Source organism: Peromyscus eremicus, chromosome 4, assembly GCF_949786415.1.
Source record: "Peromyscus eremicus chromosome 4, PerEre_H2_v1, whole genome shotgun sequence".
NCBI classification, from domain to species: Eukaryota; Metazoa; Chordata; class Mammalia; order Rodentia; family Cricetidae; genus Peromyscus; species Peromyscus eremicus.
In genome coordinates, this window is record NC_081419.1 from 28,833,697 (window position 1) to 28,847,897 (window position 14,201).

The 14,201-nt window shown below is 46.6% G+C and overlaps 1 protein-coding gene and 1 pseudogene across 2 annotated transcripts in view; both read left to right on the top strand.

Annotated features, from left to right (window-relative positions):
* Kif5c (kinesin family member 5C) overlaps positions 1 to 14,201 on the top strand; it is a 168,215-nt gene that overhangs the window by 11,388 nt on the left and 142,626 nt on the right. The gene's annotated exons all lie outside the window — the stretch shown is intronic.
* Positions 12,544 to 14,156, top strand: LOC131909132 (tubulin alpha-1A chain-like; annotated as a pseudogene).

The following is a 14,201-nucleotide window of genomic DNA, read 5'->3' on the forward strand; positions in this document are numbered from 1 at the left end:
CTGGTGGCCACTGGTCACATTTGTCTTTTGAGCAACTTGAAATATAATCCATCCACGTTAGGGTATTTAGTAGTTGTAAAATATGCACCAGACATTGAAGACTTAGTATCAAAAAACACAATAAAACAGTAAGTACCCTCCCCGCAACTAAACCAACAGAAACTGTAGTGAATGACGTCATTAACACGGATGAGATCCATTACACATGGCAGGGATGTTTTGGGTGGAATGTGTCTGACTTCAGTTTTGCTTTAGGAAGCTGTGACTACTATGAAATTTAAAGGGCTGGCATTCGTTCTCCCGGACAACTTCCCTAGCATTTAGGCACGGTGTTCGGACTTCCCAGTCATTGGGTTTAGTTCCATTCCCGTGTATTGAAGGCCTACTGAGTGCTCAGCTCAGTTAAGCATCCTGAGCCCTGCCATCCGCCAGAAGGAAAAAGGAACCTTGCAAATAACTGCCCACAGACAAGTGGAGGCAAAGCCTTGCTGAGGTAGAGAAAACACATCTGCTTCTGTTGGGGACAGCAGGCTGACGGACCCTCCGTCCCTTATCTTGAGGAATCCACTTGGTAAATATAAACTTGGCCCCAGTTACCTCGAGGTTCTCCATAACTACTCTCTACATTTCAGTTTGTAATACTGCTGAGGAGAGGTGTGAGCAGGGTGTGTGCTGGCCTGGTCCTTCCCTTTCCCGATTATCTGTGTCCCTTCCGGTCTCCATGCAAATGCTGGGACATTGTGGGTCACCTTTGAGCACCTCTGGGAACAGCAGCTCAACCATGCCCTTATTAAGGCAGGGTTTTTGGGCACTGGTGCCTACTGAATGAAACCGAGAGCACCAACAGGTGACTGGATCCCACGGATTCTGGGAAATGCCACCATACTACCTTGCTTCCTGCCTCTGTGGTGGACCCTGTGGGCAGCCTTGCAGCCAGCCTTTGGCAGGGAGGGACTCAGGGCCTTGGGCCTCACCCATGACCCTGCAGCTCCTGAGCTGCTTTCAATTTCCAGGCAAGAAACACCGCACTGACCGCAGTGACTGCAAATCGGCTACTTATCCTCTGTTACCATCCTGTCGCCCGTGTAGGACTGATGAAATCCTTTGTCCTGGAAATGCATTTTCCATTAGCATTGTAACTTCTAATGAGATCGATCTGCCTAGTGGGACAAAAGCATCGCTTAGGGTGTGGAGAATGCCGAGTGGAAGTGGGAAGCTGGGGAATCTGTCACTCTCAGGTGCCTTTCCTTTGTGCATCAGTGGAAGAGATTGCCTTCAGGTGAAGAAGGCCACACAGCTCTTTGCAGGAATTTGATTCAGTGCTGAAATTCTGCCTCCCCCCCACCCCAGGTCCCTGGCATCTGGATCGGTGCAGGGTTGAAGGAGCCTCTTCGTAAATGGCGGAAGGCACTAACTATCACAAAGAAGTCACCCATTATTTACCATTCCTATCCTCCCTTCTCTTGTGTTTTGGTAATTGTTAGAAACAATGAATATCCATCATGGATATACATGTAGCCCTGGCCCTTTTCTTCTGACCTAATATGCTATCTGAGGGGTTTCCGTGTGGTATAATATCTTCGTCATGCTACTTTTTAGTGATTGCTGAATGTCCATTGGGCTGACATAGCAATTTGCTAACTTGTCTTTCCATTTTTGACACTGAGAATTCCATCCTGCACTTACTTTAGATCATAGTTGGTGAGCATCTCTATGCATGGAGCGATTTTCATTAGTTCAGTTATTTCTAGAGAATTTATTAACCAGAAGCAGATTTCCTTGGTCCGATGCTGTGAACGCTTAAATCTGATCCTATTAAATATCAGCCTGTTGTTTTCCACAAAGACTCTACTGATTTCCACAGCCTTCAGGGATGTGTGGCTGGCCCATCTGGCAGCAAATCTATTTCTGAAGTAAAGGAAAGGATGATTGGTATAGTGTAAGTATAGCAGTGGTCTAATGAAAGTCCATAGGGATTTTCACCCCTGGTCTTTGCTCTGATGTAGGTGAACTCTAAAGGAATGGTATAACTATCCAGTAAACTGTCCTAAAAAAAACTGGAATATTACTGCCTGTGAGCATTCCCAGGGTCAGGCTGTGTGTGTGTCCAACCCGGCAATACGAAAGAAAGAAGGGTGGATTTGGGAGCGTCATTGTACTGTAGTCCCAACATCCAATGGCTGACAGAAGAACTGAGTGGAGGTGGTGATTTTTACTTGGAATGACCTCAGGACTCTTCTCACAAATCCTCAGATATGATTAGTTCTCTCGTTGCACTGGATAAGCATTAGTCAGTATATAGCAGCATCCACGCAAGTGTGCTTTGCTAGATGGCCTGGTGTGTGCTGGGCTGGCTGCGGTGGGAATTCATCCTTCTGGAGTTGGCGTCACACTACACAAAAAAAATTACTTCACATTTTGCAGGTTATGTGTCGTCCAGGGACACAGCACTCTAGTCCTGGAAGAGACAGTACACCAGGTTCATCTTCTAGTTGGTGCCACTGGCTAGCTCGTATCTGCCAAGGCAGCCAGAACCAGCTGAGTTGAGCTAGATAAGTAGAAAGGAAGGCGTGTGAAGAGGAGGTCCAGGCCAGTGCAGGAGGTCGAGGGTGTGAGCTGAAGCCTGTGGTTCCTCTCTGGTGCCTGGATTTTTCTTTTTTTACAGAAGACTCCTCTCTTTGCATGGGTTTAGTCACCCAAACCCAGAGATCCTTCTCGCTGTCCTTAACTATGGCATGGAGCACTATTCACCTCAAGTAACTGGTTTGTGGAAATGTTACCTATGACTTTGGTTAAATGGTTACTTTAAAATTTGGTAAATGAAGACACACTCATTACATACGAACTACATGGTGCTGAAGGAGATAACGAGAAAGAAGGGCGCCTAAGCGTTTTACAGGGGAGGAAAGACGGGCAGCTGCTCACACCACGTCCAAAGGACAGTGGAGCACCGGGTGGCCACGCGTGGGAGGCCACACGTGGGAGGCCGGTGTGGAGGAAGCAGTAATACATTCAGGCAGGGAGGTCTTCAAAGTGGCTCGAGGAAATGAAATTTGACTCAGTCAACCTGTTTAACTGCTGTGGCTTGTGACTGGGTTAGAACTCCTGCCATAAGACTTTTCCTCAGTGCTGCCTCTCTTGGCCCCTTTTAGGTTCCCAGGAAGGAGGATACAATTACTATTTGCTTTCCATAGTTTTACGGCCGATAGTACGATATGGAACATCCATTTCTCAGCAGTCCTGAGTGGCTTTCCACTGTTAGCGGTCCTGGACTTGCTGACAGAAGGATGAACAAACCGTGTTTCATGCGCGTAGCTGAGGGACCAGCCTGTTCTTTTTCCGGGGTACTGTATATAGATCACCACATTTGAAGGAATCACACAGAGCCGAGCGTGCGTAACTTAGTCACATCCCAAATAATGTTTTGCTCATGGTATAAATGTCCCCGGGAAGTTCCTGCATCGTGGCTGAGACTCATCCAGTTTGGAATATGGCATGTGCTGTGGCTCCTCAATGTACAATGGTAGTTTCGGACGATGTTTGTTGGCCTTTTCTATTATTACTAATGATGATTTTTTTTCTTGTACTGGGGTTAAATCCAGGGCCTTGTTCATTTTAGATAAATGCTTTTCCGCTGAGCTAGTTCAGCCCATTTTGAGGGAAGGTAGAGTTTCTTCTTTTTCTTCCTGGTGTTGTGTGTGTGTGTGTGTGTGTGTGTGTGTGTGTGTGTGTGTGTGTGTGGTGTGTATATGTGCACTCACACACACACATGTGGGCACACACACATGCTTCCTTGTTACAGGACCCAACTGTAGAGACAGATTCTTTAAGGAGTATACTCTATTTTTTCCACTGTTACCTTTTGCATCTAGACTGTTCTAGAAAAGCTCGTGTGTTCGGAATTACTTCCCAGTTTGGCATTTTGTGGGGACGGTCGGTAATGGGTGGGACTTATTGGAAGGTCATAGGTCATTGGTGTGTGCCCCCAAAGAGGTCTGTGCCCCCAAAGAGGTCTGTGCCACCTTGCCTCTTCCTTTCCCTTTGCCAAGAGCTGTCACCACCACAGGCCCCCAAACCATGGGGCCAATCGATGGACTTCACCTTCAAAATAGGATCCAAAATAACTGTCTAGTAAGAGAGATGGGCAAACACACAGACACATTGGTACACACACACACACACACACACACACACACACACACACACACACACGACAGCAACACCAGTGACACTGAATAGTTTATTGAAGATGAAACACCTTTAAGGATATGACAGATTTGGCAAAGTGGTTTCATTTTCAAGGAATAAAAAATTCTTTTATACTGAATACATTCATATTGTTTTGAATGGGATGCATTCAGATTCATTAAGCACAGAAGATGATTGCTGTGAAATTATTTCCTTTTCTACTAAAACCTGGAATCCACACACAAAACACTCCTCTCTTGATCTGCAACGTACTAATCTTAAAAAAATTATTTTAATTTCAGATGAAGGCTGATATCATAAAAGAAGACAAAACCACCAAGTTCTAAATTGAAGACATTAATATAAATGAGCCACACTTAAAATTCTATTGATAGTCTTCCACTCTGAAAGGAAAATGCCTGTAATTTACCTAAATTGCCTTGAAAAGAAAAGAAATAAGAAACTTCCTTCTTTGGCTGCCTGCTCCCCTGTGTTTTCCTAATAACCAGCCATTGAATAACTGTTCTAACCCCACGGCTATTATTTCCATTGCCAAGGAGTGTGGACTGATTTCAGCCAACGCTTACATTTCAAATAAACGTATATGTAATATATATAATAAATCAATCTGAGCCACAGAATCTGATATTCAAAGCTGTTTCTAGATCATCTAATACGTTTTTAAGGATAGTTGTGGCTTGTCCTGGCTTGCTTATTCCAGGAAACAGACATGAAGGAGGACAGAGAAAGGGCTAACGAAAGTATCAGTGATCACAGATATTCTATTGTACTTGCCTTTTTTTTCTTTAAATTTTTTGGTTTTATTTCGTTTATGTGTATGTGTGTCTTTCCGTCTGCGTGTGCACATATGCATGTCTGTGTGTCTGCAGGTCCCCAGGGAGGACAGAGGAGGACATTGGTTCTCCTGGAGTGAGAGTTGCAGGTGGCTGTGAGCCATCTGACGTGGGTACTTGGAGTAGCACTTGGGTCCCTGCAAGCATTTTTAACCACCGAGCCTTCTCTCTAACTCCGTTTTACTCTCTTTAGTTTTATCTTGTATTTCATTTATATATTCTTTAGGATCATTAAATATATTCATGAGAATAAAAAGTAGACATGTCCCCCATATTGTCCACTGTCTTATGTGGGTTAAATTATTTCAACACCTTGTTTATTAATTCAATTCTAGACTATGATACATACAGAGATATGTAACAAAGGGCAGGTGGGATAGCTCAGTGGTTAAGTCTTGCGTTTCATGCTCAAGACCACACGGTAGAAGGAGAGAACTGACTCCTGCAAGTTGCTCCCTGATCTGTACCCATGCTCTGCAGCATATCACATGTGCACACACACGCACAGACACATACACGGGAAGAATGGAAAAGAATGTGTCCTAAAGCAGCCATCAATTAAAAAAAAATGAAACAAGAATAAAGTAGGAGTTATTCTAATCAAATTGACACCCAGGAAGCGCCCATTGATTCGCATTTGCCATCATGAGGCATGTCCTTGGCCCGGCTGCTACCCTTCACGCTAGGTATGGGAAACACTTCAGGACCGGCCTTTAATTAGTCCTAAGATGTGTGTGTGTGTGTGTGTGTGTGTGTGTGTGTGTGTGTGTGTGTGTGTGTGTGATTTTGCTTGGTCTTGAATCTATAAAATATTTTTATAGCTATCACGTGCTTTATCTTATTTTAATATTTATATTTCAAAATAGCTTCTTGGAGTTGCTGAGACTTCTGATGGTAGAAAAATCACAGTGCATTGAAACCCGGTTCTATTTAGGTAGTGTATATATGCCAGTGGGCACAGTACAGAAACTGCCGACATGACTGCTGCCTGGAATAGGAAGGGTTTTTATTGTAGATACGAGAGAGAGCGAAAATAGCCAGGGGCATCTGGAAGAGTCCAGAGCGGAGAGAAAAAAGAAGCAAACTGGCCATGAATATGGCCAGGGCTATCTGTGAAAGACGGGAGAATAACAAGGAAAGAGAATAGGAGAGAGAGAGAGAGAGAGAGAGAGAGAGAGAGAGAGAGAGAGAGAGAGAGAGAGAGAGCTGAGAATATCAGGAGTAGCCAGGGACAGAGAGGACAAAGAGAGCAGGGATCTAAGGTGAGAAGGGCCAGCATGGGGTTTTGAAATGTGTAACAATACTTGTGAATAGGGACTGAGGGAGCCTGGAGGCCTGCATGGGCTTTCATATAAAACTACAGTTATATCTCAATGGAGCCGTATGTCCCTTCTGCCAGAGGTGAGGGAGTGACTCCTTTTGGTAGACGGGAATTGGTTTCAAAAGTTCCTAAGGAATGTTGGCTTTTATCTAACTGCCAGAAATCCTTCTATAGTTCAGGTTGAGCTGGAGCTAGACTCAACTTTGAACTGAGTCAGTGGGCCTGCCCTTTTGTGTGTGTGTGTGTGTGTGTGTGTGTGTGTGTGTGTGTGTGTGTGTATTAGTCTATTAGGCTGTTTTGCTGTCAAAACATGATACTGCAGTCAGAGTGGCTTAGACAACAGAAAGCTGTATTCCCACTGTCTGGAAGCCAGAAATCCAGAGTACCAAAGCTGATTTTTGGTGAAGGCTATCCTCCTGGTTTATAGAATTTCTCATGTGTCCTTACCCCCAACCCCTGCTCTGTGTGTGTGTGTGTGTGTGTGTGTGTGTGTGTGAGAGAGAGAGAGAGAGAGAGAGAGAGAGAGAGAGAGAGAGAGAGAGAGAGAGAGAGATCTGATGTCTCTTCCTTTCTCTTTTAAGGATACAGGAAGCTGATTGGATTAGGGTCCCCCCCATCATCAGCATCTGAGTTTGGGGACACAGGCACCTTAGTCTCTAACAGATCAGACTTGCCCTGGAGGTTAGAGCCTATGATGGCTTCCTGAGCTTTTCCTAGTGACTGGGTCAAGACTCCACAGCAGGGACCCTAGGTGAGCCCTCTTCGAGATTAGCTGGTGTGAGCAGTGAAACCACACCTGTCCGGAGCCTGCCAACAGGGGGCAATGGGGCCATGCCAGAGGCATGCCAGCTTTCCCTCATTTCCCGATGGTGTAGATGCTATTGCACCTGGAGGCCTGTGAATCTGGAGACACATCCCTGAAATCCAGGTTCTTGTGTTTTAGTACAGCATATGCCTGCATAGACATAGGTCTGTAGCACCCAGACCACCCTCTGGAGCATCATCACACTTACGTCTTGCCTATTTTATTCAGAAGAGAATTCCAGACAAACGCGTTGATAAGGAATTGAGAGTGCCCTGGTACAGAAAGAGGATAGTGATTCTAGCATCATCCCCCTATCTTGCCTTGCTGGCACTGTCTGGGATGACAGACAACAAACATTAAGAAGCTGAGAATTAACAGCCATTTGGGACCAAGTTCCTGTAAAAGCATCCTCTTCAGGAAGCCCCCCCCCCCCAAGCCAGGGTTCTAGTGAGAGTATTTCTAGAGCAGCGGTTTTCCTTTTTGTATTATGGGTACCATTATGTATTTTACTAGGAAACCCAAGAAATACTTCTGGTCACAGCTTAGCACATGGGCTCAGAGATACTCACCGGACCTACTAGCTTCATGAAATGACACTGTTAAAGTGTGATAGCAGGATCTTTCCTAGTGTCTGTCTTATTGACCCTTTGCAAAGAATGCTAGTTTTCTTAGTTAAGGTTATTATTGATAAAACGAAACACCCTTGACCAAAAACAAGTTAAAGAGGAAAGGGTTGACTTGGCTTACACTTCCACACCATAGTCTATCTGTGAAGAAAGTCAGGGCAGGAACTCAGACAGGGCAAAATCCTGGAGGCAGGAGCTGATGCAGAAGCTGTGGTGGTTTGAATAAGAAAGGCCCCCACAAGGGGGCTGGAGAGATGGCTCAGCGGTTAAGAGCACTAGCTGGTCTTCCAAAGGTCCTGAGTTCAATTCCCAGCAACCACATGGTGGCTCACAACCATCTGTAATGAGATCTGGTGCTCTCTTCTGGCCTGCAGGCATACATGCAGACAGAACACTGTATACATAATAAATAAATCTTTAAAAAAAAAAAAAAGAATGGCCCCCACAAGCTCGTATATTTGCGTGGTTCATCACTAGGGAGGGGCACTGTTTGAGAAAGATTAGGGGGTGTGGCCTTGCTGGAGGAAGTATGTTATTGGGGATACACTTTGAGGTTTCAAAAGCCTATGCCAGGTCCAGTCCCTCTTCCTTTGTCTTTGCCTGAGGATCAGGGTATAGTTTCCAGCTACCTCTCCAGCACCACGCTGCCATGCCGGCCACCATGTTCCCTGACATGGTGATAATGGACTAAGCCTCTGAAACCGTAAGCCAGCCCCAATTAAATGCTTTCCGTTACAAAAGTTGCTGTGGTCATGGTATCCCTTCACAGCAACAGAACAGTAGCTCAGACGGAGGCCGTGGAGGGGTGCTGATTACTGGTTTGCTCCCCACGGCTTGCTTAGTCTGCTTTCTTATAGAACCCAGAACCGCCAGCCCAGGGGTGTTCCCTCCCACAATGGGCTGATCAATGGACCTCCCCCACTGATCATTAATTAAGAAAATCCCCTGCAGCTTTGTCTGCTTACAGCCCAATTTTCTGGAGGCGTTCTGTCAACTGAGGCTCCCTCCTGTCAGATGACTAGTTTGTATCAAGTTGACTTAAAATTAGCCAGTGCACTGGTTATGACTTAATGAGTCTGATTTGCAAACCAGCACACAGCAGGTGCATGTCTTGGGTTATCGGGGGGAGGGGTTTATAAATCCTGTCAAGCTTCAGATTTCCCAAGGTGCCTTTGAAGAGGACATCAAAACCCCACTCTTTACCGTCCTCCTGTCCTGCTCAGCTCTACAGTCCACTTGACAGGCTATAAAATATAGTTACAGACGCAATAGGTGGACTCTAGCTCTGAACAACACACAATGCCAGGGACTAGTAAAATCACCTTGCCAGATCGGTGGCATGTTGGTTAGGATGCAGTTTAAAAGTGTTACGTTTTGCAGGTATGCGTGTGTGTGCATGTTCACATGTATGAGCTCCAGTCTAGGTGGCCAGCTTGCTCCTGGATTCCCATGTCTGTAAGTGCTGGAATTACAAGAGGAATGCCATGCCCACTGGGCATTTACATGGATGCTGTGGATCTCAGTACTTATCAAAGCCAAGAATTTCCCTCTCTCCATCCAACTTATGATGGCGAGGTGAATGTCTGACCTGGTCCCTCGAAGTCACCCTTTATGGGAGAGGGTGACAAATTGGGGAAAACCTGGGTTTGGGTGAGTAAAGACGAACAGGGCTTCATTTGTATAGTGTGGCCCTGGATGAACAGTGGCTCTGAGCACTTTCTGCGTGTGGACACAGTGTGCACAGATTGTCTCCTTCCCTCCCCCTTCTGTCAGAAGGCGGACCTCTTCTGCCTTGTGGGGGTATGGAGGCTTTCTGGCACCTGGAGTAAATGGTCCTACACTGAGCAAGTCTGTGTAGTCTCGGAAAAGGCCAGCTTGCCAGTTTCCTTGAAGTGGAGTGGCAGGTTTGTGTTTAATGTCACCCCCACACCATCTATTAGAGCAGTGGTCCTCAACCTTTCTAAAGCCGTGACCCTTTAATACACTTCCTCACGTGGTGCGTGGTGGTGACCCCCAACCATAAAATTATTTTCATTACCATTTCACAACTGTAATTTTGATACTGTCATGAGTCGTAACGCAAATAGCTGTAATTTCTGACAGTCCTAGGTGACCCCCAAAGGGGTCGCGACCCAAGGTTGAGAATCACTGTATTAGATGACCATGGATGCAGGATCTGGGTATCTCATGAGATACTTCTCTGTAGTAGGCAGAATAATGGTCGCTATACATGTTTACTTCCTAACCCAGAATCTGCATATGCCGTGTGCCAGTATGAGAAGGAATTAAGATTGCACATGGACTTAAGCTGATAGAAAGCTGGCTTTCAAGTAGATTACTGTGGATTCTCAGGGTGGGTCCACTGTGATCCCAGAGATCCTTCAGTGAGAGGAGGGAGCAGAAGAATCAGACCATTGTGAGGAAGGAATGAGGGCCACCACTGCTGTGAAGGTGGAAGCGGGCATGGGCCAAGGAATGCTGGGGCCCTAGACACTCCCAAAGAGAAGGAGGAAGCTGCCCTCTGGACCCTCCAGGAAGGAAAGCTCATCTGAGGATACTTATTAGCTCAGTGGGACCCAGGCCAGACTTTGGAGTTGTGAGTAAGACGTGAACGGTAAGATCATAGATGTGTGGTGCTTGTGTGTGTCTGTATAGGCTAGAGGTCAGCCTTGGGTCGTTCCTCAGGAGCTACCCACCTTGTTTTTTAGGATAGGATCTGTTACTGGCTTGGAACTTACGCTGTAAGCTAGGCTGGCTGGCCAGTAAGCCCTAGGGATCTGCTTGTCGCCTTCTCCTCAGTGATGGGGTGACAAGTATGTGCCACTGTGAACAGCCTTTTTAATAACAGGGTTTCTAAGGATCCAGCTTGGGTCCTCATGCTTGCCCCAGCTCAGATCGTTGTTGCTTTGAAACTCCGGGTTTGTGATGCTGGCAATGGGAAACAAATGCAGTATGACACTACTTCGTATTCTATCTTTTATAAAGAAAAACATGCTTATTTACTGGAAATGAAAACGAGGGGAGAAAACAGTACTACTTTGAAGAGTTCATTTTCACCTTAACAACCAATAGGCACCCTTCAGACTTCGCTGTGCAGTGGGAATAGCAGCGCGCATGCCTTGCCTGTGCGATAGGGAACCATAGTAGGTTCCTGCTGTGTGGGATAGTAAGAGTGGTTGTTTCAGAATTCAAAATGACTGATCTGTGCCATTGCGTTTGGCACAGAAGACTTTTAACACTTAAAATGGATTCACATGACAAAGCTTATAAAGCCTGTCTCTTACTGTTCCCTTTTAATTTATTTTACTTCTGTTTCCAGACTGTCTACTACTTTACAGTTAAGTTTTGCTGGCAGTCTGAGCTCGTGGGAAGATACAGGAGAAACAGTTGATCGGGTTTATCTTACTCTGTTGAAGGAGAAGGTCTTGGACCTGCACTGCTTGTTGTAAGAAATGAACAGGATAGTTCTTATTCCTCACTTGCTGCCTCCACATAGGCCAGTAGTACAACCTAAGCCACAGGGATTTCTTCCTCCAGAATCTGGAGATTCCCTCCACTCTCTCCCGTCCCCTGTGCACGCTTCCGGATCTCATGGCTGAATATAGACTCTTCCTGGACCGTTGAAGCAGCAGGGTGGTTTCAGACCTCAAGGAAAGCGAAGATGGACAGCCCCTTCTTCCTGTCTCCTTTATAGTTTGCGCATCCCGGTGCAGAGACAGTTTAGTTTGAGCTGTCCCAGACTCAGGCTGCTCTGGCGGCCTTACTGAGCCATTTTCTGCTCTACCTTGTCTGCTCCTTGGATAGTGGTTCTGCAGACTTGGTGACACCCCTTCCCTCAACCCTGCCCTCTCTGCAGCTCACTTTTTCTGTTCTTCAAAGTTGGCTCGGTTTTGCCAGTTCTGTCTATGTTGAAGACCCCAGGGCGGTGGCTTTCCTCATAAGGTATCTCCCTTCCCTCTCCCCAAATCACTGTGGACACTCGGTCTCAGTACCCCCTTCCTCACGTCTTTCTTGGAGCTTGCAGTCCAGTGATCTGGTTCTGCATGGGATGCGATTCTGCGATGATTTATTTCATGTGAGTCCCAAATAAGGTCCCTGTTCACCCCCCAATTTTGTAAATCAACTCCTCAAGTGTTCTCTCCCTCAGAAGAGGCAGATGGCTGACACAGAGCCCTTGTGTGTCTTTCCCATCTCAGGGGCACCTTTGGCTCTTGGCAAGCATCCTGCCTCCTTTCTGACAGTGACTGTCACTGTGAAATGACATTTGCATTTAGTCATTTCCATGGCAACCCGGAGCAGGGAATGACACTTCTGCTTTCTAATTATAAACTGGCTTTGGGAAAGGACTTCACGAACATGTAGTTGGTTCCTTCTCAGTAGATCCTAGAGATGCTTGGTAACGGTGACGTGGAGTTTGAATTGACAGACTCGGGGAGAAAGTGGTCATTTTCCAGGCCACTGTGGATCATGGTGGAGAGAAGTGCAGGAGTGGGGCACCTGGTGAGGACTGGGTCAGGCAGGGATCCTGGCCCGAGATGAAATGCATTCTGACACTTATGGCTGGTTCAGAACAGCATGTCTTTGTATCCTTATAAAATGCAAATAAAACAACTCCACATTGTCTTACTGTGATACAAAGTAAAGATGAGTAATTGCCAACATGCAGTTGCCTAGAAAGGGACACAATACAAATGTCCTTTTCATTTGGGGTGTTAGTTATAAAAGGGTACATGGGCAGGTTCTCTTACATCGACCACCTAAGAGTCGCGCTGTAAGAAGCAACACCTCCTCCTCGCCTCGGCCATCCTCCCGGCAGCTGCAAAGCAGCAACCATGCGTGAGTGCATCTCCATCCACGTTGGCCAGGCTGGTGTCCAGATCGTCAATGCCTGCTGGGAACTCTACTGTCTGGAACATGGCATCCAGCCTGACGGCCAGATGCCGAGTGACAAGACCATTGGGGGAGGAGATGACTCCTTCAACACTTTCTTCGGTGGGACAGGCGCTGGCAAGCATGTGCCCAGGGCCGTGTTCGTAGACCTGGAACCCACAGTTATAGGTGAAGTTCGCACTGGGACCTACCGCCAGCTTTTCCACCCTGAGCAGCTCATCACAGGCAAGGAAGATGCTGCCAATAACTATGCCTGGGGCCACTACACCATTGGCAAGGAGATCATTGACCTTGTCTTAGACCGAATTCGCAAGCTGGCTGACAAGTGCACAGGTCTTCAGGGCTTCTTGGTTTTCCACAGCTTTGGCGGAGGTACTGGCTCTGGGTTCACCTCCCTGCTGATGGAGCGGCTCTCTGTTGATTACGGAAAGAAGTCCAAGCTGGAGTTCTCCAGCTACCTAGCCCCCCAGGTTTCCACTGCTGTGGTTGAGCCCTACAATTCCATCCTCACTACCCACACCACTCTGGAGCACTCTGATTGTGCCTTCATGGTAGACAACGAGGCCATCTATGACATCTGCCGTAGAAACCTCGACAGTGAGCGCCCCACCTACACTAACCTAAATAGGTTGATAGGTCAAATTGTGTCTTCCATCACTGCTTCCCTCAGATTTGATGGGGCCCTGAATGTTGACCTGACAGAATTCCAGACCAACCTGGTGCCCTACCCTCGTATCCACTTCCCTCTGGCCACATATGCCCTGTCATCTCTGCTGAGAAAGCCTACCATGAGCAGCTTTCTGTAGCAGAGATCACTAATGCCTGCTTTGAGCCAGCCAACCAGATGGTGAAATGTGACCCTCGCCAAGGTAAATACATGGCTTGCTGCCTGCTGTACCATGGTGATGTGGTTCCCAAAGATGTCAATGCTGCCATCACCACCATCAAGACCAAGTGTACCATCCAGTTTGTGGACTGGTGCCCCACTGGCTTCAAGGTTGGCATTAATTACCAGCCTCCCACTGTGGTACCTGGTGGAGACCTGGCCAAGGTCCAGAGGGCTGTGTGCATGCTGAGCAACACCACAGCCATCGCTGAGGCCTGGGCTCGCCTAGATCACAAGTTTGATCTGATGTATGCCAAGCGTGCCTTTGTGCACTGGAATGTGGGTGAGGGCATGGAGGAAGGGGAGTTCTCTGAGGCCCGTGAGGACATGGCTGCCCTGGAGAAGGATTATGAGGAAGTAGGTGTGGATTCTGTTGAAGGAGAGGGAGAGGAAGAAGGAGAAGAATACTAAATTAAATGTCATGAAGGTGCTGCTTTTACAGGGAAGTTATTCTGTTCCAACATAGAAGGTTGTGGTCTGATCAGTTAATTTGTATGTGGCAATGTGTGCTTTCATACAGTTACTGACTTATGCTTTAGATGTGAATGATTTGTCATAGACCCAAGCTGTCTATCTCACTGATGGGTTTTAAATAAAATATTCCCTGTCTTAAAAAAAAATAAAAAAATAA